At 48.5% G+C, this 17,203-nt stretch overlaps 1 long non-coding RNA gene across 2 annotated transcripts in view; it reads left to right on the top strand.

Annotated features, from left to right (window-relative positions):
* LOC109282052 (uncharacterized) overlaps nucleotides 1-17,203 on the top strand; it is a 194,884-nt gene that overhangs the window by 172,138 nt on the left and 5,543 nt on the right. For both annotated transcript variants that reach the window (XR_009456543.1, XR_009456541.1), the window contains exon 4: nucleotides 14,673-14,834. This is a non-coding gene — a long non-coding RNA (uncharacterized LOC109282052). The remainder of the gene's footprint in view (nucleotides 1-14,672; nucleotides 14,835-17,203) is intronic.

Genomic DNA, 17,203 nt, shown 5'->3' on the forward strand with positions numbered 1-17,203 from the left:
CAAGTTTGGGGGGAGGAAAGAATAAAACACTTTAGTGGGGGAGTTCAGCGTCTCTGCCCTGGGTGCCAGCCTTGCAGCTGGATCCGGTGTAGATGGCTTTGTGGTGCCATCTTTGCTAAACGATCCCCCATCTCTTTAAAGCGTACATCGAGGGTCCTGGTGGGAGGTTCAGCCCTGGGGCGGCTCGGGCACGTCTGAAGCGTGACGGTTCAGATGAGAAGGCTGGGTAAATAGCCTGGTGACTAATGACCAAAATTTAAAGCTTGCAATCGAGGCAATGGGGAGCAGATGGAGCGAGCGGGTGGGGGGAGGAACTTTCCAGCCGTGTCAGGAGGGGCTGGGGCTTGGAGACATATGAGGAAAGGGAGAGCGAGACACTTGTGGTTGATTCTCTCCTTGGTGCTGAGTCCTCGTGCCTGTCATCCGCTCCTCTCACAACGTGGTCCGCAGACAGAGGGGACTCGCTAGGCTGTACGGAGCCACCGAAGCGTGGATGGTCACGGCCCAAGACAACAGGATGTGTGGACTGGGCTCAGCCAGGGCTCCTGAGCCCGACTCCCACCCTGCTCCTGATCCACCGCACAAGGCTCCTTGAGGCAGCTCCCCCTTCGCTAGTCCCAGTTTGCTCAGCTGCAAAAAATAAAAAAGAAAGAAAGGTGGATGACAGCTCTGGCAAAATGCTTTGAGATCCTGCGATAAGCGACACCGTGTTGTAACCGCAAAGATTTACAGGGAGCAAATGCAGCGGTATCAACCGATCTATCTCTCCTGTATCAAGAGATTAGCTTGGACGCAAAGGCAGCCCCAGCAATTTTCTGGTGCCCTGTGTTTAATGCCTTCGTGCTTTACGCTCACATCCCTCTGCACTTCCTTTTTTTTCCCTTTTCCCTCCGTCTTCCTTCCCCTCCTCTTTTCCCTCTTTCACTTTCTCTCTCTTCTTTCCACCTCTCCCAGCCAAAGCGCCTACTGGGATGAATCTGGGCCGCCGGAGCCCAGCCACTGCCTGGCTTTCGCCGTGTGTGGGCAACACCAAACAAACAGGCTGTAAATAAAATACCCTCTCTCACACACGCATACATATTTTCTCCATTACCTCCGCTAATACTGTCTTTCTTCCATCTTGAGTTCAATGTTGTTTTTTGTCTCTTTCCAACCCCTCCTCCTCCTCCTCCCTCCCCCCACCCTTCAATTTATTCCAGCTGTGAAAACCTTTTTGCCATCTCCTCTGTCACACGGGCAGATAGGTGAGTGGCAGGGAGAGAAGCCCTTCTAAGCCACTGTGGATAATCTGTTCCACATGTTCCCACTGGCAGGCATCCCACCACCAGCGCTGGGCTGGACTGGACGGCTCCTGCTGAAATCAGCTTGGCCATTTGTAGGCTCTGGCCCAGACACTACTCCGTTCCTCCAGTTGGAGAACTGAAGGATGCCGCTCTCCACCTTTCCTTTCATTCCTTGCTCATTATTTATTAGTCTAAAGTCTGACTGATTTGGGGAGCGGAGGGGGTGGCCTGGGGAATGCAGGAGAAAGAGCAGGAAGACGGAAGGAGGAGAAACAGGAGGATGGGGGAGACCTGAGCACCTCCAGCCTTTACAGGCTCAGACTGACATTTGCCACCTTCCCTGCATTGAGCAATGTGTCTCCGCTTTGCAGCCCTTTCCACTGCTTTCGATGTCCAAGTGCTTTAGGATTCATCCTCCCAACAGCCCACCGTGACACAGGTCTCATCCTCCCATTTCATCGGTGAGAAAACAGAGGTGGAGTGGCCTGTGGGGAATCTCACGCAGCAAGTCACCAGGGCTGGGAATAGGACCCTTGCCCTGCTGCCTTACAGACCTGCTCCCATCACAAGACAACGCTCGTCCTCAGCGGGTGGGGAACCAGGAGTCCCGATCCTTATGCTACATGCCCTTGCAAACCCACCAAGACCCTTCTGTGGCTATTGGCAGTAGCAGAGAAGTGAACCACAAGTATTATAAGGATGGCAGGGAGCTATGTTAGCCAATGACATCCTTGATTGCAAGAACAGGCTCCTATAAAGATCAGACAATTGAGTCCTTCCCCTTTCTTGGTTTTTCAGACTAGTTTGAAGGTACTGAGAAATAAAACAAAAGGTGCGTTTGGCATTCGGCAGGACACGGTGCGCAGGCCACAGTTCACCCCTGCGTGCCAGGCCTATTTATCCATCACCCTGGACCAGCAGTCCAGCTGATACCATTGGAAACCTGGAAGGGGCTTTAGAGCAATATAGAGCAGATGGTACAGGCTTTAGGAGCTGCTTGTGAGCTTGGGCATGGGAGGAAGTGAGTTAAACCTTGTAATGAGGTCATTTCGTTTAAGGGATAGTTGTATCAAAGCAACAATTTCTACCAATCTGCATCCATGGCTCCCGTCACCAGTGTTCGAATGCTTCACGGGCATGTGGGGATTTCTCTTCATGGCAACTGGGCTAGGTAGGTGGGTGCGTATTAGCCTTGTCTTCCAGGTAGGGAATGAAGGGGGTGTCTGTACCACCTCTGCAGTGCTCGGGAAAGCACAAGGAAGCACGTTCCTACCCGCCTACTCCTGCTCTGCACCCACCACATCCAGACATGAAGCAGTGGAGCTGTCCCTTGGTCACCCTTCACCACGGTCACGTCACAGACCAGTGATTCTCAGCCAGGGTGCCCATAGGGTGCCATGAGATCTTTTGAAGGGTGCTGCTAGGTGTGAGGACTTAACTGCAGGCTCAGGCTAGTCCCTGCCATGTTACAAATGGCTCCAGGTGCCGACCAAGTAAGGGGAGGCATTGTTTAGGGCAGAGGTGCGGATGAAGCCTGAGTAGGTCCCCCATGGGGCAATGGTAGATGGGAAGAGTCTCCAGGAAGACGAACACTGTAGGGGAGAGCTGTACCTCAATTTCCCCATCTGCAAAATGCGGGCATGCAAGGCATGTCTCTCTGCCACTTGTCCGTGTTTCCTGAGCAAGCCACATGTACTATGTTACAGTGGTGTTCACCTCAATGCCCACTTTGCCCTGGAGGCTTCCCTGGGCATTTCCTCTGAGAGACCAGGCTGCTTTAGTGGATGTTGGCTCAGTGAAGAAAAGCACATGCCCAGACCTGTTTTCCCTCATTAGTCTTCATTTCACGCTGGCTCCCTTCTTTCAGATGGAGGAATCCAGGGCCGCTGGGTGGAAGTGGTGAAATCCCTTGGGGATGCACATACTCAAGGTATTTTCAGCCAGTCTGGGAAGCTCAAGAAAAGAAACTTGTCAAGCCTAGATGAGTTTGGAGGAGGAAGTGAGGTTCAGAGTGCGCATCCAAACTGATGTGAACTCCAAGCTGTTGAAATTCCCCAGTTGCTAGTGGAGACAGAGATGTCCGCTACATGCACACCCCCCCTCTTTGCACTTGCTGCAAAATGTACATGATGTGCATATTCATCCCTTTAGCCATCAGTTGGGTAGTTACATCCAATTTCATTAGCAGAAAGAAAGCCAAATCTATCTATCTATCTATCTATCTATCTATCTATCTATCTATCTATCTATCTGTCTGTCTGGAAACCCTTTAAAATATTTATCTAGCAAACAAATACACTCCTATGGAGATCACCGTTACAGGATGGCAACCTACTTCTTTGCAACTTGCTCTCCAAAAAGAAAAAAGAAAAAGGAGCTTCCATTTCCACCCCCGAATGGGTTCCCAAGACAAGACAGAAGACGTGATAAGGAATTCCTCTTGCTGAAGGAATGGCTGTAGCTCCTCTGTGAACAAGCATGTTACAAAACTGCACCTCACAGATACACTGCTAAAGCAGTGTATCTGCAATGTGTCTACATCTGCTAAATGAATTATATCTTCCCAGAGGAGACTCCACCTGACGGAATAGCCTGAGCAAAGGCATAGATTTGTTCCAGGCTAATGTATTTAGATACTATCTTCTGGATTCAAACCAAGAATATACACATTTGGTTTACCTTTAATCCATCCTTAATGGATCCCCACCCACACCTCTCCCTCCCTTCTGCGACGGACTCCAAAGAGGAGACAAGGGAGGTGGTTACAAGGAGATCAAATAAAAAGCTTGGGTCATAAACTACCAGCCATGCTCTTTCCCCCTCTTGCTTTCTCACTTTGTGGCTTATTGCTCAGTCTCTGCATCCAGGACCCAACTTTCTTTGCATGTTGCATAGTGTGGGTGACACCCCTCAACCCCTTCACCCAAGTCTCTGAATGCAGTGCTTGGTATTGCCAATAGCAGCCTCTCTGACCATCTCACAGAGCAGCAGCAATAGCTCTGAGATGAATCTGCCCCTTGCAAAGGAGACATTGGTTGCATTCACCTCTTAGATCTTCTGATGAGAGAATCCACAAAATCCTGCCAACTGCAGAGGTGGACACAGGAACCGGGCTACGGGACCTGCTTATTTCCAGTGGGCCACCAAGGAGCTTCTAAAGGGCAGTGGCTTTCATTTGAAACCCTCTCCATCCTCAGCTGAGATCATATCTGTGGTTTAGGTTTCACTGTAACATTGGGAGGTGCAAAGCAAAGAGAAATCAATGGCCCCAGAGGGCAGCTGCAGAGCTGTATCAGGGCTGGAGGGTGTCTGCAGAGGAGAGAAACGCCACTGAGCTGCTGTTGCAGTGAGCCACGTTGGGATGTTGTCTATGGAGATACATAGAGACCTTGAGGCAGGGAGAAGAGAAGAGAATAATCTCTCTGAATTTCCCCCAGATGCGTAGTGGGCTCACATGATTGATGGCATCTGTCTTCTGCTTTATTAAACTTGTGCAGCCATGTTCAGCCTGGGATTTGCAAGCGGCTTAATAAGCATTAAGGAGGAATCTTGGGCAGGACGGAGCGATTGCAGAGGTTTGCTGAGCCACTGGCAGGAAATGTCCTATCCACCGCACTGGATCCTCTGGGGGTCTGTTGGCTTAGGTCTTGGACCCTAGGTGGGAAAGGAAGGGCAGATAGCAGGGTCGGGGGGGGGGGGGAGGGGGGTATCTCCCCTTCTGTAGTACCAGGGGCATTGCACCCCAGGGGACCAACCTGTCATCTTTGGCAGTCAAGAAAAAGCTACCTATTGGCTGGAGTGGAATTTGAGTCAGTCTGTCTGTGAGAGGTCAAGATGCAATAGGCACATCCACTCCTTCCTAGCCCAGAGGCAGGGGTGAATGAGCCAAGGCATTGATAATGATTGGTGATGACAGTTCTTACCCCTCTGCTAGGTCCCTGGTTCAAATCCAGCCTAGATTGGTAGCAACTGAAATCGGTTACAGTCCAGTGACCTGCACTGGAATGAATTAGCATGGCACCGAATAGAGGGTGCTTGCAGAGGCGAGGGCCAGTCTCTGTCTTGGCCTACAGACCAGTGTGGGGGAGCGAGAGGGGGTCGGAAACCCCCACTTATAGGACGTCACCAAATCTTGGCTCATTTTAGAGTGGCTTGGTGGTGAAGAGGCAGAACCTAGACTCTACTACCCCGTTGCTAAATGAGCCCATGCAGGAGGTGATGTCTCACACTGCTTATAGAGGCCATCAGCAAATTACTAATCCTATCCAGGAGGAAGGAGGTGAGTCTCTGCAGCATAAACCATCCTGGAATTACTCCCAGAGTGGTGCAACCCCTTGCTCAGGGTTGTGACAAGGAACAGTGTAGCCCATTGATTTCAGCGGGATTACGAGTGTAATAAGGTACCACTTGATATGAGCTGGAGGCGAGGGGAGCTGTTCCTAATTTGCTTCCTCTCTATCACTTCTTTTTAGCTTCCCTTCCTTATTTTTTTGACTTGGGCCAAGAAAACATTTCAAAGCTTCTGAATTCCAAGCTTCAGTGAACTTTTGCAACACGTGTTAGCCCCTGACTTTTGCAATAGGCATAATACAAGCACACAGCCAACATGTACATATGGCTGTATGTGGATAGAGAGATAGAGATATAGAACTTTTCATTTGCAAACATTTGCTAATTAATTAAAAATCTAATTAAATAGAAAAGTTACTCAGCTGAAGAAGAACTCTGTGCCATTCCTTCTCTAGCCTGCCCCAGGGAAATTACTCTGGGCTGTTTCTAAATAGGTTGCCTCAGAACATCTCATGGTGTCAAACACCGTGGAAAACCTTGACCTGCACAGTACCTTTGCCCAGGGGACCCCTCATCGACACTTGCTAAGTGCAATGTACCCATTTGCAAAGAGACCAGCACGAGGGCCATGAACAAGTAACCCCTTACACACACCCTGAACACAAGCCATGTATTGGCACCCTGATAAATCTCTACATGCAATTACACCCATTAGTCAAAGCTCCTTCACTAGTAGTTCACCTCACCCTCTTCCTGTCTGCTCCCCTTCCAGGGACCCTTCTCTTGGTACTGATCTCTTTTCATGTCTCAAGCTTGAGTGCACTCTTTCTCCTGTCCCCTTCCTCCTTTGCTGGGGTCACTGCTGTTATCATTATTACAATATCAATATTGTATTACAATATCACATGGGACTCTCTGGTCATAGATCTGTTGGTCACCTTTCTTTTTCCTCTACCAGTCTCTCTTATTTTCAGCCCATTTTCTTCACCACACTCTTTACTTTCCATCTTTCTATTGCCAGGCCCAAGCAGTTAAGAATGACATATCAAGTGCTAGTCCCCAAAATATCATCAGCTTGACTTAAATATCAGAAGATTTTGAAAAGAACTTTCTTTGTATTCAACTTCTGGTACTCGAGTGTTTGAGGGGTTCGAGCTTTCTAACTTTCTTTGCAGCCACAGGGGCTAGAAACTATCTTTCTTACCAAGCGAAAGCTGCGAGTCTCAGGTAGTGACACAAGTCCAGCGGCTGCTGCTTAAGGAGAAAAAACACCCCCACCCGAGAGTTGGCAACCTTACAGTATGCCAGCCTGGGTTTCCCTTCTTGTCTCTGCTCCAGAAGGCCGTGGGTGGATGCCTAATGTATGTGGGCATCCCAGGGCAGACAGCAGCAAGCAGTCCTTGGACCATCTTGCCATGGGCGAAGCTTGCCGGGAGCTTTGTTAGTGGATGTCCCAGCTACATCCAATAGATGAAATTCAAGTGGCTCTGAAATGTACCCGTTGTTCTGTCATTTGCACATTGTCTTGCTTTCTTTCTTTGCCCTGCCTGTTTCCTTCCTTCCGTTCTTTGGCCCCAGCGTTCCCTTCGTCTTCTTTTAAGTGCCTCCCCTCCTTCTTGCTTTCTGCCTTTTGTTTTTTTTTTGTGCCTCTCTTTGTCAGAATTAGTCAGGGCTCAACTGCCTCCACTCCCCAAGGAGACCCTATTTCACCCTGCCTAAAGTTCACCGCCTTGTCAAACCGAGCTAATCTCCTGCCGGGGAGGAAAAAGCCTTATTTCAAACTGCTGCACATTCGGGGAGCGGGGTGGGGGAGGAGCAGGTCTTCCTGGCTGCAGCCTGAAAAGACCCAGGACAATAATACCCCTTTTGTTCTAAGACAGTGGGAGGGGGGTAGGCGGTAGAAATGAAAGATGGGGAATATTAAAGGAGCAGGTGAAAGACATGTGTCTTCAGCAGTCACAGATAAGAACCTACCCCCTTCTAATCTGACTGAAGCTTATTATCTTACTGCCACAGTCATTACTATTAATATTAAATACAAAAAAGCAAACTGCATGAGACAACAACCTTAAGGGGCTGGCTGAGAGCACCAGCCGACGCGGAGGTAAAGCCAGCAACCCAAGCCAAGTTCATCGTGGGGGTAAATGAAGCTCTGCTCCGCGGTATCAGTGGAGTTACATCTGCCCTTGTGGGTGGAGAATTTGGTCCCCCGGTGATAATTTATCCTGCTGGGCTTATGGGTTTGATACGCAGAGCTCCCTGGGTCACCGACTGTCTTGTTCCTCCTTTGTATGGTGCGTAGAGCAATAGGGCCCAGGTCTTTAGCACGGGTTCCTAGTCATACGCAGGGGAGCCACTGTATAGTAAGGCCTCTGTTTCTGATACTGTGATTTCAGCAAAACCTTTAACTGGGAAGTGTGACCGGGAAAAGAGAGTATAAGACATTCAGGATCTCACCACTCTGTGTAAGGATTACCTTTCTCACTTGAGGGGTTTCTTGAGAGAGACCAGAAAAGAGACAACATCCTCTTGTATCTGGAGAGTGCTCTAGAGGCCAGAAAGTCCTGAATTCTGCTCTTGATATTTAAGGGTTTTTTGGACCTAAAACATGGCATTTCCTATTTAAAGTGGGGTAGGGTCCAAAAGCCGTCATCATAAGAGCCTGATCTCTGTTTTGCTAGTGCGAATATATGGATATCCTTGTCCAGAAAAGCTTGAATCCATCTTGCTTGAAGCCATCCATTTATTTTCTATCTGTGGGGACTTTTTACCATCTTTAATTTGCCCTGAGCCTGGGGAAGGGGGTATGTGCCTGAAAGCTTGCAGAAAAAGATAATTTTTTTTTTGTAATTTCTTAGTTGGTCTAATAATTACTTTTGCTTTTGTCTCAGACCAACACGGCTACCAAAATACATCCCTGAATCCATCTTGAGTCTTTCTACCTCCATGTCTCCATCTGCAAAGAGGAGACAGGAGTTCTCACAAGTGCTGGTTGAAAGGGGCTGGGATTTCCACAACTTTTGCCATTTTAAAAAGTGATGTTTAAAAAGAAAGGAGGAACATGTTGACAACTTTTGCACAGTTTCTTTACTTCTCCCAAATTATTCAACCAACCATAGATCAAGGTGAAAAAAGCTTCACATTTCAAAATGTTTCTAATCCCCTAGAATTTAGGGAGGAGAAAACCAAGAAAAAATGTGAAAGTTCTGCACACCTTTTCAGCTACGCACACTCTCCTTAGGGGATGGGTTGGGATACTTAATTAATTTAACAGGGATTATATAGTCCCAGTGTAATACTACTAGCCTCCAGAGAGTTACAGCTGAGATGAATTTGGCCCATCATATGCAGACTGTGTTAAAGTTGCTCAAGAGGAAAAGGGACCTTGTGGTTAATGCCCAACAAGATAGACCTCAGGAGATCTAGATTTTCCCCTTCGCTCTGCCAGAGACTCCCTGGGTGACTTTTGGAAAAGACACTTCACTCCCATACATCCCACTTCTCTCTCTGTGAATAAGGGATGCTAATGTTAGCCATGTCTATTTAATCCATGAGCTCCTCAGGGCAAGAGCTGCCTCTTCCCATGGGTTTTTCAGGGCCGGGCTCAATGGAGCCCCAACCGCCAGAAGGGACCTGTGCAGCTGGGCAATATAAATAACACCAAGTGAGCGCTGAGCATCTTGAGTGTAGCTGATCTGGAGAGGAAGCGGTTTCATTTTAGGAGTCATGGCCTGGGCAGTTTGTTGGCGGCAGTTCTCAGATATCGCAGCTCTGGTTAGTCCCAAACCTTCTCTCCTCCCAAGCCGAGCAGGGCGCACAAACAATGAATAAAAAGAGCTCTCTAGCAACGGGAGGGTTTGTTTTTGTAGTTGTTTGACAGACCATGTTTCTGGAATGCATATTGCCTGTGGCTAATGCTTTCCGAGCACTGGGGTATGAGCCAGTGGATGTGCAGTCGCACAGACGGGTTTGGGAGCCCCGCGTTGCAGTGTGAGAGTATTATTTTTGTCAATGTGGGAGGGGGAAGGACAGCCGGACCCCCATGACCAGAGCTTCTGGGGACGGCGGGTGGCAAAATGAGTCGAGGGCAAGTGGGGCTGCATTAACCGGTGTGTCCTCTTTCTTCTGATACCCTGGCATTGCCCAGGCTTGGAGTTGCCTGGAAGAGCTAATCTTCAGTAGGGGCTGATGGCACCAGGCCTAGGGAGATAAGACTTTGTCTGAACTTTGCTGTATGCCTGAGTCTTGATGTGCTCCACCTCTGGCTGTTGTAGCATCTTTGCCCCATGGTTCTGCCCACGCAGCTCAGCCTGGACCCAGAAGCACCTTCTGCTCCCCTGAGGTCTTGTGTCCTCTTACCCTAGCACTGCCGTGCCAAGGCACTTCTGTCCTGCTTCTGTAGGCGCCCCAGCGCTCCACTGTCCAGCCTGGTCTGACTCCTGCTTTAATCTCTCCCTCCTCCAGCCTGTCCCTACCCAACCTCTGCTGTGCCCACAGTCTCCCCTGGAATGCATCTGCACCTGGAGCTGCTGCAGCGACGCTATGCAGCTGACCCAGCAAGCTCTGCAGCACCACAGAGGGAGGCTTCCTGCACTGGGGTGTTCGGAGGGGGGATAATGTCTACCAGATGTCCCCTTTTCACCAGCTTGACGAGCACATGGGGCCCTCAGGCATGGATGAACGGGACCCTTACCGTTCCCCTCTGGAACCCCACTGGGGTTGCTGAAGTCCTTCCAGAAATAAGAGCTGTGAACCTGACTCCCCGAGCCACTGAGCCAGCTCCACGACAACCCTGAGCCGGGGAGGCCGGGTTCAGAGGTGGAAGGAGGTCTGCAGAAGGGCTCGCTTGTTGCTCTGCCCAATTCTGGAGCCCAGCATAGGAACCGAGCCCCCTTCTCGGAGGGAGGAAGACATCAGAGGCACCCGGCTTCTATCCGTGCAGCCTCTCCTGCCAGCACTCCAGCGCGAAAAGCTGCTGAAAAGCCAGATAATGAACTTGATTTCTGATGGGCTCTTTGTTGCACAGGCGGACGCACACACAAGTGGAATTCCTGGCACAAAGAAGATGTCTGCAGTCCCTGCTGACCTCTCCGTTCCTCCTTGTGTCATCTCTGCTCCATTCCCAGCTTCGCCCCGGGGAGCGGGGGCAGGCACGGAGCAGGGGCATGCACTCAGTGGGTGGGTTTCCTTGCTCAGTGACTTCAGACAGACCTCGACTGTAGTGCATGGGCTGTAGCTGGGGGAAGACCCTGACAGCCAAGTGACAGAGTCATTATTAGTCACGTCCTCTGAGGGGCTTGATTTAGCGAGGGGTTTTTTTTTTGGATTGTTGTTTCCGCTTCTTCTGTAGCCTAGACCGTGCCGTTGTCTGCCTCAGCTCAGAGTGGGTAATAAAGGCTCACTCCTGTATGCCCAGCTTGGCCAAGTACAATTCTCAGGCCCAGCTCTACTGTGGAGACAACCTGTTGCACACAAGGGGCTGGCGAGCAGAGGAGAGTAGGTGTTGCATGGCCACTCATTCACCAGGCAAGGATTTAGCAACATGAGGAAGAGGGGAGCTGTGTGTGGCACCTACTGAGAGGAGCAATGTGATGCTGCCCCTTGCTCCGAGCTTTTAGGCTCCATCTAGTCAACGGGGCGCTCAATGCTTTACGGGAAGCGAGGACCAGAAGGGTGTGCGGTTCATTGACTCCAGGTTCTTGCTGTTGGAGGTGATCATATCCTTCCAGCCGACATTTATTCATGGCCCTCTACTGCATGTGGGCTCCGTGTTACTCTTGCAGGTGATCATATCCTCCATCTTGCTGTTGCAGGTGATCATATCCTTCCAGCCAACATTTATTCATGCCCTCTACTGCATGCGGGCTCCGTGTTGCCCTTGACATTGCTACACCTGAGAGCAGAGTCAAGCCCGCGGACTTCAGTCTAGCCGGACAGGCGTTCCCAGGGATACCAGGCTGGGAGGGCTTGAGTAAGGATGAGGCAGCAACGAGGAATGCTTGAAAGCGGCCTCCCTCTCCTCCAGTAAACATGAGCTGACCCCAGAGTAACAGGCTTGGGTTTGAAATAGTCTGTCTGCGCACTGCAGAGCCGTGGGAATGCAGAGCCGGTTACGTCATGCCGGCCTCGGGGACCACGTTTGTAACGGTGGCTTGCGAATCAGGGCTTTTCACTGCACCCTCTGCTTGGACCAAAGAGCTGCCGCGCCGTAAAGACAGCACAAACACATGAAGCTGATCGGAAGAAAAGCATGCGTACAAACAGGCAGGGAGACTAAATGCGTCTGCATCAGAGTCATTCACCAGTTCCAACTTTATGACGTGGGTCCTTGAAGGCCCTGTAGATTCTCCCATAGATAAAATAGGTGTTGTTGTAACGTGTTTGCTGCCTGAGATGACCAAATACACGTTTCTTTTCTTTCCTTACAGAGTCTTGGATGGTTATCCACACAAAATCCAAACTCAGATCCTTAAGATCTGCTTTTATCCAATGGCCCCTTTTGGACAGCATCAAGCAGGTTTCCACAGATTCAAGCTTTGAAATGAGCCCAGTTCAAGAAGACGTGTCCCTCCACAGAGCCAGTCTTTCGATAGATGAAGACTGATTGGATTTGGGATTCCAATTTCGGGCCTTTAAGGACCCACGTCATAAAGTTGGAACTGATGAATGACCCTGATGCAGATGCATTTTGTCTCCCTGCCTGTTTGTATGCATGCTTTTATCTACAGGACAATTTTTAACCGGTTAGCTAATGTTTGAAACTACCCCTTTTGTTCTTAATTGTCCCAAAAAGCTTATGCAAGAATATTCTTCAAACCTCCTTGGTCTGCCAGGTTGATCTGGCTATCCAGAGGAACAGGTTTTCTCAAGGCAAATTGATGCTCTTGTTTAGGCCCTTGATAAAAAGTGTGTTTGCGGGGTGGGGGGAGAAAGGCATTTTAAACCTTAACAGTAGCTGGTTAAACTGAGTTTTGAAATGACTGCATGAAGTTTCTGGGAAGGGGCACGACCTCATGGTTACTACGCAGGTCCAGAAAGTAAGAGATCTGCATTCTGTCTTTTGGTTTAATATTGTTTTATGTGCATTTAAAGGTCTGTGCTTGGAGAGTAAATGGCCTCTGGACTCTTATTTTTATTTCATACATAAAGAGCAGCCCTATGATTTCAGTCTGGTTTAATTCTATTTTCGATTAATCAAAGCCACAAATAAGAACGCACAAATGCAACGTCTCCAGGAGAGAGCTGCAGCATGTGTGCATCTCTTGTCCTGACAGTCTGCGGAGAGCAGAACATAAAATGGCTGGCTGTCATCGAGGGGAGCAGAAAACTCCTCAAAGATGTAAAGGTGCACAGAAATGAAAAGGCATGGCAGTGATCATTTAAAACAAAACTACGTTTCACACAGCTAGCTTAATTTCAGGTATATAACCTTACCCAAGGAAATTCGTCATATTAATATTATGGGACTCAAACTATAATCTGGACCCTTATTCTGTATACAGTACGTCTGACTCAAAAGGTCATCAGAGATCTTATGGTTCTTATTAAGTTGCACTTTGAAAGATGACTTGTTGTTTAGTTTAAGACTGATGTATGTTTTCACAAAATTAGACCATTTAAGCAACTATGGGGTCCAAAATAATATCATGCATGCCGGCAATTTTCCACCCCTGTTTTTCAAAGCTAGGTACATATTTTTTTGCTCTAGACAGTCTGAATATGCTGTTCCTTATCTAATCTTGTATTGATGTGTCTGTTAGACAAGGTATGCAGCGTGTGTCACTTCTGAATGCTGGCATTCAGGACTGGCGAACTCGCCTGGATAAGCTATTAATACTTTGCATTTCTGCTGCATGGAGGTTTCCATTTGCAGACCTTAAAGCATTTAGTTAGTTTGTTAGTAAGTTAGTTAGGTAGTTATTCTTTAGATTTATAGAGCAATAATAAGGGGCATCTGTGTCGACACACTAGGAGCCTCTGACACATTCATGAAACCACATCAAATCAAGCAAAGAGACTGTAACGCCATATATAAAACAATGAGAAAAAACTAGACAGCATAGAAAATAAACCAAATTCCCTGTATTAAACAGTGCCCGATACTGTTCACTTTTTTAAGGCCACAGAGCCTTGAAAGGTCAGTAGATTTGCACTATTTTGGACTTAACAGGCATTAATTAAGATTCCCAGGGTAGGAATTTGTTGTATCTATTGCTCCTTACACAACAAAAATAATATGAAGAAACCACAGGGACACAGCTGGGTCCCAAATAACTGTGTTTAGTAAATACACACAAACATGCCAGGCTTATCTGCATATGCCCTTTTGCGCTGGTTGGATTTAGGTGGACTCTAAAATACAACACAGTGGGCACATCTACACAAGACATTTACTTGTGGAGCTGACTAATTAGCTCTGCAGTAAAACATCACCATCTACACGTTTGATGCTATTAGGATGGAGTAAACTAATTAACTCTGCCATAGGATAGTACTGCCAGACACGAGTATTATCCTATGGTGGTGTTTAGTGCACCACGATGCATGGGTAGACACGGGGGCTTGCTGGGGCACAGCCCTGCACTAAAGCACCCTTGTGCCCCAGCCAGCCCCTCTGCAGCACATTGATCTGGGTTGGAGCAGCCCCGGGCCGGCAGGCTGACCCCCAGAGCCCCCTGCCAGTCACGGCTGCTCTGCCCTGACTCAGTGTGCTGCGGTCCTGGGAGCACGTGCAAATGTGGCACCTGAGAGCAATAAAATCCAGCACAGACTGTGCCAGAGTTTATTAAGCCGCATTAATAGCACATGTACACGCATCCAATGACAACTAGTAGAGGGCTAATAAACTATTTAAAGCAGGAGTGGGCAGTTATTTTGGGCGGAGGGCCACTAACTGAGTTTTGGCAAGCCATCGAGGGCCGCATGACAAGCAGCCAGGGGCAGATAAATTTTAATTTTCTAAATTTTTTAGGGGCCCACGGGCTGGATAGAATGGCCTGGCGGGCCAGATCCAGCCCCCAGGCTGCATTTTGCCCACCCCTGATTTAAAGGGACACTACCCTATCCCAGTAATTCAGCATTGGTGTCTGTATTATACAGATGTGGAAACTGCGGGGACAAGCCAACAACTGTTCATTGATACCTGTACCTGTAGCGGATCGGCCTCCTCAGTCATTGATGGACTCACCGATAACTTCCCTATTTCCTAGAGGACTGCCATCCTTGTATCAAGGGACTGCTGGCCAGATGCTACTGATGAAAGTATGTACATATTTTACATACCATCTTACATGTCATTCTGAGCGTGTGCTATGTGTGTTGTCTGCTCCACTGCCTGTTTGCTAAACGGAGTGGATGAAATCTTGTCCCAGTTAAACAGAACAGCCAAATTCTCACTGTCTTCAGCAGATTTGGGAATTCAGGGTCTAAGGAAATGAACCAAAAAAAAAACACACCCCAACCCTCCTCTATGCAATCTTTAACACTTCTGTACGTAACTACCTGGCGTGTTCCTGTTGTTCCTGTTGTGGTTGTTCTCACCACCGCCGTGTACACAGTAGGAAGGAAGTCTTTGTTCTGAAGAGCTTGCGCTCTACATAACTAATGAATCACAGGTATGATTTGTGTGAAGGGTTGCAGGCATGGGGAGTTTCACGTGTCTGGCGTTTACCGTGCGGGTTTACAGCAGAATGTGGGGACCGAGTGGGGATCGCGGATGGAATCCCGGGAGGGTCGGCTGGGCTCTGCTGCGCAAACAGGCCGGGGACGAAAGGGTTACGGCTTCTTCGTTCCCCCCTTTGCCGCAAGGATCCCGATCCTGCCGACTACGCCATGTGGGGACCGGGAAAGGGTCGTCTGGGTTGTGGCCACAAACCCAGAACCAGCAGATGGGTACTCGTAACCGCCGGAGCAGAGTTGGGCACAAACACATATTGGTTGAAACAAGGATGGCTTTACTTACACTGTCGAGATGTACAGCGTAGGAAGAGAGTAAACTCGAGGGTTCAGGGAAGTCAACAATCGAGGAGCTCTTATTTGACGAGATATCTTTTAAACTCGGGCATGCAAAACTCGGGGGGTACGTCGCGTGAATTGGCAACGGGGAGTCGTCGACGGATGATCAGGCCACCAGGTTCCACTCCGGGACAAGCGCGGAGTTCTCCGGCTAGGGCGGAAACGACCCTCACCTTTTATACGGCTAGCGAGCCAATTGCCAGCCGCCACGTCGGCCAATCATAGCATGCGCATTTGCATACGCGCGGCGAGAACTCCTCCACACCGAGGCTCTTCATCACGTCGAGAATTCCCCTGCCTCATCGTGCCAGGTGCTAGAAAGTTCCACTGCCCCGAGGCACTCAATTCATCAGCTCTGACACAGAGCTGGTCAGAAAATGAGTTTTCTCCAAGGAAAATGTTAATATAACTTTCAGCAAAAACAAACAAGCAAAATACCGAAACTCCGAAATATTTTAGCTGAAAATGTTTCAAGATATTTCGATTCCTGAATAATACTGTGGAGCATTATGGGAGTTGGGGTTTTAGGTGGTTTGCGTTTCCATTCTCTGCTAGAGACCACAGGCCTGGTCAGACTACATCTCCCATGATGCACCTCTCTCTCTCTCTTTCTCGGGTAACTGAGCATGATGGGCTGCAGGATTTTCATGGTCAAAGAGTGTGGCGGGCGCTAAAACCTAGCTGGAGATGTTGGCTTGCTGACGAGAATGGGGATGAGGAGCAATGAATTACACTTGCCAAGTGGTAGTAAGATAACATTTCTGAATCAAAGCATTTTGATTGGATTTTTCAGTTACAAAATTTCCATGCAGAGCGGGCACTTTTCCCTCTGCCCACAAATAAAAAAAAAATCAGTGGAAGACTGAGTTTCCATTGAAAAACAGTTTCAAGTAGCTCTTGCTTACCATCCGCAGGGGCTATGTTGATGCACTTGTACCTTTCCCGGTATCTGAGCCAGGCGGCCAAGGTTTTCCAATTTGGCTGATTAATAGGCAGTGAAGTAAGTAGCCTGATTTTTGCAGGCCCAGCACACCCGCAGATCCCGTGAAAGTTAGGAGTGGTCCCTTGCTACGTGAGAGCTGAAATCAAACCTTTGTGTGTTTGTGCATGTCTGAGTGGGTGTGGGTTGCGTGTCCTGTGCGTGTTTGCCTATGCGTCTGAGAGCGTTGGTCTATACAGCCTGTGTCAGCGGCATGTGCCACGCTGCTCACCAGCTCCTAACCCATCCAGGCAAAAGAGAAAAGAGAAGGTGGAATTAATAAAAAAAAAAGGTTTGTTTTTTTTAATGCAGGCAAAGTCAAAAAGCAAAAAAGGAAAAGGAGCTTGACAAAGTGACACTTAATTCAAAGCCTTTACTTTGGCTTTTCTACCTCGGAAGCATGAAAGCAGCTAAATTAGCAAAACAGAAGTAAACTGTTGACTGCTTCATTGCAGGATTAAGTGTGATAAATGGAGGTTTTGTTCAGCCTCTGTCCAGATGTTGTGTCTACGCTGTGTGTATTTTTTTTTTTTTTTTACATTCTTGGCCTAGGGCCCATATATATTTTGGATACTGCAGGGAGTATATAATATCATTGGAAAATGATGTGGTCTGGTAACCTTTTAAATAACATTTC

The sequence above is a fragment of the Alligator mississippiensis genome, chromosome 14 (genome assembly GCF_030867095.1).
Source record: "Alligator mississippiensis isolate rAllMis1 chromosome 14, rAllMis1, whole genome shotgun sequence".
Taxonomy (NCBI): Eukaryota; Metazoa; Chordata; order Crocodylia; family Alligatoridae; genus Alligator; species Alligator mississippiensis.